This window comes from Priapulus caudatus, unplaced genomic scaffold, assembly GCF_000485595.1.
Source record: "Priapulus caudatus unplaced genomic scaffold, Priapulus_caudatus-5.0.1 Scaffold742, whole genome shotgun sequence".
Classification (NCBI taxonomy): domain Eukaryota; kingdom Metazoa; phylum Priapulida; class Priapulimorpha; order Priapulimorphida; family Priapulidae; genus Priapulus; species Priapulus caudatus.
In genome coordinates this window covers 1-9409 of record NW_014577803.1, presented here as the reverse complement: position 1 = coordinate 9409, position 9409 = coordinate 1, and the positions used below count along the sequence as shown (strand labels likewise).

At 50.8% G+C, this 9409-nt stretch overlaps 1 long non-coding RNA gene across 1 annotated transcript; it reads left to right on the top strand.

Moving 5' to 3' along the window:
- Positions 1–380: 380 nt before the first annotated feature.
- On the top strand, positions 381–7115 carry LOC106813227. The gene is made up of 2 exons (XR_001394441.1): positions 381–859; positions 7069–7115. It is a non-coding gene; the product is annotated as an uncharacterized LOC106813227 (long non-coding RNA).
- The last annotated feature ends 2294 nt before the right edge of the window (positions 7116–9409 follow it).

Here is a 9409-nt window from a genome sequence, read left to right as displayed (position 1 = left end):
AGAGAGAGAGAGAGAGAGAGAGAGAGAGAGAGATAAACAGAGAAAGAGGGAGGGAGGGAAAGAGAGATACAGAGAGAAACGAGCATTTCGTTAACGCGCAAAGCTTCAGCTACGACGCGATTATTCTCCGATCGCGCCCGAATTGCGCCGTAAACGTCCGAACGAACCGTCGCGAGAAGCGAGCCACCGCCGCCGCCCCTGCCGACGCCGACGCCAACGCCGAACGCCGCCGCGTAATTATTATGATAAAACAAAATGGCGGACGGGCGCGTCATCTGCCAAACTTGGGCATAGACAGCGCGCGCGCGCGCGTGCTCCCGCCTGCGCGCGATATATTTAGCTGAGCGTTGCTTCCCGCCGAGGAACCCTCCCGACCCGTGTAGCATTACCCGGCCGCGTCTTCTATTACGTACAGGCTCCCGCCTCGACAACAACGCGTAGTGTGAGTGCTTCGTACATGTCGTATATTCGTGTTCGTCGCTGACACGCACGCGGGTTGTCCACGGAAGGTGAGAGAGAGCGCGCGCGCGTGAGAGAAAGCCAGACGGTTGCAGACGGGTATCGAACCTGCTCGAACCCTAGACTCGGACGGAGAGGAGAGGAGAGGCGAGGAGCAGACGGTTCGAGAGTTTGCTGGAGAGACCGCCATCGATTTCTGAGTGTGCAGCGCAGTTGATGCTCGACGAAGCTAGCCGCGTGTGAGTGAGTACACGTAGCCGACAGGGGAGCTAGCTGCAGCAGCTGCCCGCTGAATCCCGTGCCCTCGCTCGCTCGTTCGGAAGTTTCAGTGGAGTCGGCGCTCAGTGACAACGCCCTGTACACGGATCCGACATGGGAGGCATTGTCAGCTTCTGTCGCGGTAAGCTGGTTTTTTTTTTCGCGCGTGTACGTGGTGCGGGTGACACGATGAGGTTCAATCGCAGAGTGCGTGGTACTGGTGATGAGACGATGTTTGAACTCGGTGACTTTGCATTCGGTTGCGTAACGTACTTGGCGATTGAGAGAGAGAGTTAGAGAGAGATAGAGAGCGAGAGAGAGAGAGAGAGAGATGATGATGAGAAGAGATGATAGAGAGCGAGGCGTGAGGATGAGGAGAGCGAGGAAGGGAAAGGGAAAAGAAAGAGATGAAAGAGAGAGAGAGAAGAAGACAAGATAGACGCGAAGCAGAGAGCACAGACAGAAAAAGAGATTAGATAGATAGATAGATAGATAGGATAGATAGATAGATAGATAGATAGATAGATAATAGATGGATAGCTATAGATAGATAGATAGATAGATACGATAGATAGATAGAATAGATAGCGGAGAGATAGAGATGATGCAGACATGAAATGATTAGATATGAGAGATGAGAGAAAGAGAAACAGAGATAGAGAGGAAGAGAGAGAGATAGAAAGATAGAAAGATGTGAGAGAGAGACTACGAGAGATAGAGAGAGAGAGAGAGACTGAGATTATTATGAGATCGAGAGCAGATGAATGAGAGCACTAGAGAGGAAGAGAGCGAGACAGGAGCAGAGAGAGAGAGAAGAGAAGAGAGAGAGTGGAGAGCAAGAGAGAGAGAGAGAGAGAGAGATGCTTCGTGAAGCTCGTGTTTGGGCGTGTGTGTTATTTATGATCGTGTCTTCTTCGTTTTTAGGAACATTCCTCGTGGTGTCGCTGCGTTCATGCATGCTCGTGGTATTTAACGTTGATATCGCTGCGTAGTCCATAGCATATGAATCTATCTATTTCACTAGAGTTGAATTCGTTTGTTAATTCATGGTTCATTCGATGCCGCTACTATAGGACGCGAACTTTTCGTATCTATACTACACGTCATGTAATTATTCAATGCAGCTGCAAACCGATTCACGGTGGCTTCAAACCTACGGCTGAATGAAATTAATCGATGTTACCGAGTTATATGTTAACTACATGCGTGCATGATGGATGCACATGTGTGCATGCATATATACGCGGAGGGAAGGAGGAGGAGGGGTGGGGTGGCCGCCGCCGCCGCCGCCGCCGCCGCGTGCATGCATGCATGCATGCAGGCGCCTGTGTGTGTGCACGGGCAGGCACTATTGCGTAACGCCGTCAGGGTAGGCAGCCGACGCGTCTGCGTGACAGACAGACGACAGAAATATCGGATGCTGCACCTATACGCATCGTGCCGTCAGCGCTTCTCCCCTCCCTCCTCCCCGCGGCGCGCGCATGCGCACACGCAGCGGAGACTCCCCCCTTACCATCCGCGCAAAATCGATCATGACGACAAGCTGAGTCACAGACTATAAATTTCACTGAAAAGCTTAAAAAAATCGCGGACCTTGTCGCCGCCGCGACGGCGAGCGGCGGCTGCAGTGACGTCATGCGATGACTCAAGCGCAGGCGACGAATCGTCGCTCGACAGACTCGCTGACTCGCTGATTTCCATCAATGAAGCAGGCAGCTTCATTAAATAAAATTCGTTCGTCTGAACATCTTGGCGTATCTGTCTTCGTCGATCTCAGCGTGCATGAGAGATAACGCACGCGAGAGGCTTCATCAACGTTAAAACACTTGTTTACATATATTGATGGGCTGGAACAACGACCAACAGAGATTACCGTCGTCGGTATATATATATATATATATATATTACGTATATATACTATATATATATATATATATATATATATTACTATATACTGAGAGAGAGAGAGAGAGGAGAGCAGGAGAGAGAGTGAAATAGCGAGAGGAGGGGGTAGATGGAGAGCGTGAGAGTAGGGAGTGAGCCTAAAATAGAGAGAAAAAGTGGAAAGAAAAAAGAAATAAACGGAAGAGAGATCCGCGTGAGACGAGAGAACGAAGAGAGAGAGAAGAGAGGGGAGTGAGAGAGCGAGAGAGTAAAATAGTAAAATGGAGCTCGAGAAAGAGATGAAGGGAGAGAGAGCGGAAGAGCGAGAGCACGCGCAGAGAGAGGCGAGCGAGAGAGAGAAGAGAGAGAGAGAGAGAGAGAGAGCGAGAGGGCGAGAGAGACACTAGAGAGAGAGAGAGAGAGAGACGAGAGAGAGAGGGCGACGAGAGAGACAGAGAGAGAGAGAGACGGCGAGAAGAGAAAGAGTGAGCAGAGAGAGAGAGAGAGAAGTGGTGGAGAGAGAAACGGAGAGAGAGAGAAAGAGAGCACACCCACCAGAAGAAGACGAGAGAGAGAGAAGAATAGAGGGAGAGAGATGAGAGGCTCGCGGCAGCTCCGATCTGAAACCAGCCAGCGGCGTTCACTTATTTCACCGCTGTTCACTTGCTTACGCACGACACGCGATAGGGAGAATGCGCATCGCTCAAAGATCCGATAAAAGTTTGAATAAACTGTCCACTTTATCGGAGAATGCTGTTGCTGCTGTATCTCACTTTGCGGCTTTCATGTGCGGACGTAGACCTCTCTCTCAGGGCTAATGAGCTTCGTTTGGGAGTTGGAATATATTTTACTTCGGAGCTTCAGTCTAGGAAACAAGATTGTCTATATATTCCCAGGCTGTAAACACAATATTTATTTGCCAATTGCGTGTAACCAGTCAGAAGTACCAGTCTCTGCACTCGAACTAGCAAAGGCACTAGAACCGCTGCCGCTACCGCTATCACCCAGGACGAGCGACGACGACCGACCGACGACGACGAGCGGATGACGAATGACACGAGGAGCGACGACGACGACAACGACTGACGACCAGATCGACGACGACGAAGCGACGAATTGCACCACCACCGACCCACCACGCAGCACAGCATCAGTGCATGCAGCAGCGACCACCATGCACTCAACGCCGGCCGCCGGCGCCACGCAACAACGCACCGACCGACCACCACGCGAACCACACCTACCACCAACTCAGACCGATAGCACCACCCCACCTCCAACCGCACCACGCTACCACGCAACCACCCCACCACCAACCACGCACAGCAACCGCCACCACCAGCACCACCACCCCACCATCACGCACCCACCACCACCAACCCACACCAACCACCACCACCACCACCACTCACCACACACCACCACCAACCACCCGACCACCACGACCACCACCACCACCAACCACCGACCACCGACCACCACCACCCAGGGACACCAACCACCAACACCACCACCGACCACCACACCACACCACCACCACCAGCCACCACCACCCGACCACCAACCACCACAACGCACCACCACCACCACCACGCACCACCACAACCGACCATCACCACGCACTCACCACCATCACGACCAACCCACCACCACCATTAACACCAACGAGGACCACACCCACCACCACCACCACCACCACCACCGACCAACCACCACACCACCACCACCACCAACACCACCACCACCACACCACCGACACAGCCAACACCCACCATACGCACGCACTCACCACCCTCACCACCACCCACCTACCACGCACCACCCCATCACCACCACGCACCACACACATCACACCATCCGCACACCACCACCACCATCACGACCGCCCACGCAGCCGCCACCAGCCACACCAACGACTACCCCACGACCAAACCACCACCGACCACGACCACCTAGCCACCACCACCACTCACCACCATCCACCCCAACACCACCAAACACCACCAACACCAACCAATCACCAACACGCAGCCAGCAGTATCTACACCACCACCACCACACCCACCACCACACCACCACCACCACACCATCACCGCACCAACCACCACCCACCACCACCACCACTACCACCACCACCAACGCACCACCACCACGACCACCACCACCACCACCACCACACCAAATACCACCACCACCACCACCACACCACCACGCACCACCACCAACCACACCACTCACCACACCACCACCACCAACACCACCACACACACCATAACAACCACCAACACCACATGCTACACCACGCCCACCACCTACACACCACCAGCACCACCACTCCACCACCACTCCAGCACACCACCAAAACCACACCAGACCACCACCACTACCAACACACACCACTACCCCACCACCACCACTACCACCGCACCACCACCACCACCACCACTCCACCACCACCACACCACACTCCACCACCACCCACCACCACCACCACGCACCACCACCACCACACTAACAACTAACAACACAACAACAACAACAACAATACATACGGATGCCTGATGATGATGCTTTTCCTCATGACTACGGTTCACCAATAGCAGAGCCAGCAAACATTCACGCCGCCGTCGCGCATGTAACCGACACGTTGATCCCCTCTCTGCAGCTAATTGCCAATGATCAACACATCGAAGGCCAAGCACCGGTCGCCCCACCCTCCTCCCCCCTCCTCTCTCCTCCCCTGGCCCTCCTCCCCCTCCTCCGCCATCTCCCGCGGCGCAGCGCATCCGATCCGCTACCCCCGTCTGCAAATTTCAAGCGTAGCGTGTAACTAAGCAGCAGCCTGCGTCTTTGTTCTCATCGGTCAGCCCGTCTGCCGTCTTCCTTAGCTACTCCGCTAAACCATCGAAAACAGGGCCGTCGCGATAAAACGGGGCTAAAACCTCTGAAAACGCGAGCGGTTTCCCATGTTACTCACGCTAGAAGGTCGGGGATGGTGGGATTTGTATCTGCACTTACACGGGGGGTTCATTATGGGCGCGTATCGGGCGTCGAGTTGCTATTTATTTAGTAAACAACGGGTTTGTTTGTTTGCACGCATCATTTCACGCTAACATGGTACTGTACAGCAAACTGCATGGCTCGTTGGCGCGGTGGGCAAAGGCCATGGCACCCGGAGCGCGCGCCAACGGTCGTGCAATATCTGCTGATATACTGCTGCTATTGCTGCTATTGCTACTGATGGTGATGATGATGGTGATGATGATGATGATGATGATGATGATGAATGATGATAATAAATGCTGATGGATAGATGATGATGATGATATATGCTGGCTGTGCTCAGCTGCTGGCTGGCTGTTACTGTTGCTACTGATGATGCTACTGCTGCTGCTATTGCTGCTGCTACTACTGGTACTGATCATGATAATGATGGTGATGATGATGATGGTGATGATGATGAGATTTGCCCAGATGATGCATGGATGATGATGATGATCGTGATGAATGATGGCTACTACTTACGCTTACTGCTACTGCTACTGCTACTGCTACTGCTGCATCTGCTGCTTCTGCTGCATTTTGCTGATATTTGCACAAGTGTTCGCTCGGCGACAATTCGTGCCATGTGTAGCGTCGCGCTCGCCGGCCATTTTCTCACATTTTTCGCTGACATTTAATATACATACGCGCGCTCGCACACATGGCGTCGCGTGGGTCGCGCCCATTTTTCTCGCGCATGCGCGCTTGGCTCGCCCAACGCAGCTGTCAAATCGAATCCTCGCGGTGACGTATTAAAATAGCGGCCACCACACGCTGGCATGTGGCGACGGTAAACGGGTCACGTGGGAGTGGGACAGTAAGCCCCCCCCACACACACACATACCCCACACACCCCACACACATACAGACGCACATGGGGCGTTACACATGTTCAATGTTCCTCGCCTTGGGGTTAGAGTTACGTCTGAAAGATGGCTAGTGTTATACTGTAATTCGCCCTCTCTCTCTATCTCCCTTCTTTCTTTCTCTCTCTCTCTCTCTCTCTCTCTCTCTCTCTCTCTCTTCCCCCTCTCTCTCTCTTCTTTCTTTCTTTCTTTCTTTCTTTCTCTGTCTGTCTCTCTTTCGCTATTTCTCTGTCACACACTCTCATTATATCTCTCTTCCTTGCTCTCTCTTTCTCCCACGTTTCTCTATCGGTGGCACCTACTTCTCTCACTCACTCAATTAATGCGCCATGTTTTTCCTCCAACTCGCACTTTTTTGCGTGCCCGCAATTTTTGTCTTAATTCTTGATTGCCGTCTGTCAGCGGCTCCCGTCAATGAGAACAAAAAGCAGACGACCAAAATTCGACAGTCTTCTTCGTCGCCAGTCAGCTGCCATCGATTCAACATACGCTCGCCTGCCATTGTTGATATTAAACAGCCCCACTAATCCATATCCATTTTTTGGTTTTCCATTAACAGACGGAGGAGCGGAACCGGTCGACGACAGCAAAGCTCCGACAAAGAAGGAGGAGGTAAGCAAGAATATAATATATATAATAATAATATAATCAATAATAAGTAGGGCGTGCAGACTATGGAACATCCCTTGAAATGCCACCTATAACCAGACTACCACCTATAACCAGGACTACACTATAACCAGACTACCACTATACCAGACTACCACCTATTACCAGACTACCTCTATTACCAGACTACCACCTATAACCAGCTACCACTATACCAGACTACCAGCTATAACCAGACTACACCTATAACCAGGACCTACCACCTATTACCAGACTACCACCTATTACCAGTACTACCTCCTATTACCAGACTAACCACCCGTATAACCAGACTACCACCTATTACCAGCTCACCTCCTTACCAGAACTTACCAGCCTATTTACCAGACTACCACCTATTACCAGACTACTCCTATACCAGACTACCACTATAACCAGGACTACCACCTATTAACCTAGCACCTACACCTATTACCAGACTATTCACTATTACCAGACTACCACTAATTACCAGACTACCTCCTATTACCCAGGACTACCACCGTATTACCAGGACTACCACTATTACAGACTACCACTCATTTACCAGACTACCGACCTATTACCAGACTACTCCTATCCAGACTACCACCCTATTACTCAGACTAGCCACATATTACCAGGACTACCTTCCTATTACCAGACTACCACCTATTACCAGACTTTACCACTATAACCAGACTACCACCCTTTACCAGAGCTACCACATATACCAGACTACCTCCTATTACCAGGACTTACCACTATTACCAGACTACCACCTATAACCAGACTTACCACCTATTTTTTTTTTTTTTTTTTTTACCAGACTACACCTTATTACCAGACTACCACTATACCAGACTACACACCTATACCAGGAACTACCACATTTACAGACTACGACTATAAACAGACTACCAAACTATTACCAGACTACCACTATAACCAGACTACCACCTAAACCAGACTACTACCTTCATTACCAGACTACAACTATAACCAGACTACCAACTATTACCAGACTTACCACCTAGTAACCAGACTTACACCTATAACCAGCTACCACTATTACAGACTACCACCTATTACCAGACTACCACTATTTACAGACTACCACCTATTACCAGACTACCACTATAACTCAGACTACACTATAACCAGAACTACCAACTATACAGACTACCACTATTACCAGGACTACCACCTATTACCAGACTATCACTAATTACCAGGACTACCACTATACCAGAACTACACTTTAAACAAACCAGAGCATACCACCTATTACCCAGACTACACTATAACCAGACTACCACTAGAACCAGACTTACCACCTGATTACCAGACTACCACCTGATTACCAGACGTACCCACCTAATTACCAGACTTACCGTCTATTACCAGACTTACACCTATTACCAGACTACACCTATTATATATAACCCTGATAGACATGGAGAGCCTTTGAGGCTTTCAACTTACCATACCAGATCCTGTGTTGTGCTGCCAGTGGCTATGTCGAGTGTAGTGCTAGTGATCACCCGAGCGAAGAAAGCACGGTGTGTGCTTTGTAGGGCGATGTGCCAGGGTGCGTTGCGCGTTACGAGCGGCGCGCGTACACGCGATATACGCTGTGTCGCGAGGGAGAGGCGTTTTCGGTTACGTCCCGGCGGATCCGTAACGAGTCTCAGGCCGGCATATAGCAGTAGATGATTCTATGCTCGTTATGGCGCACCGTACTGCTAGACAGAGATAGAGCAGAGAGAGGGAGAGAGAGGAGAGATAGAGAGGGAGACAGAGAAGGAGAGAGAAAGGCTAGGATAGAGATGGGAGAGAGAGAGGGGTAGAGAGAGGAGGCGAAGAGGGGGAAAGAGAAGGAGAGATGAAACGAGCAGCTAGAGAGGGAAAGAGAGAGAGAAAGAGAGGAAAAGAGAGAGAGAGAGAGAGAGAGAGAGAAAGAAGAGAGAGAGAGAGNACCAGACTACCTCCTATTACCAGACTACCACCTATTACCAGACTACCACCTATAACCAGACTACCACCTATTACCAGACTACCACCTATTACCAGACTACCACCTATAACCAGACTACCACCTATTACCAGACTACCACCTATTACCAGACTACGACCTATAACCAGACTACCAACTATTACCAGACTACCACCTATAACCAGACTACCACCTATAACCAGACTACCACCTATTACCAGACTACCACCTATAACCAGACTACCACCTATAACCAGACTACCACCTATTACCAGAC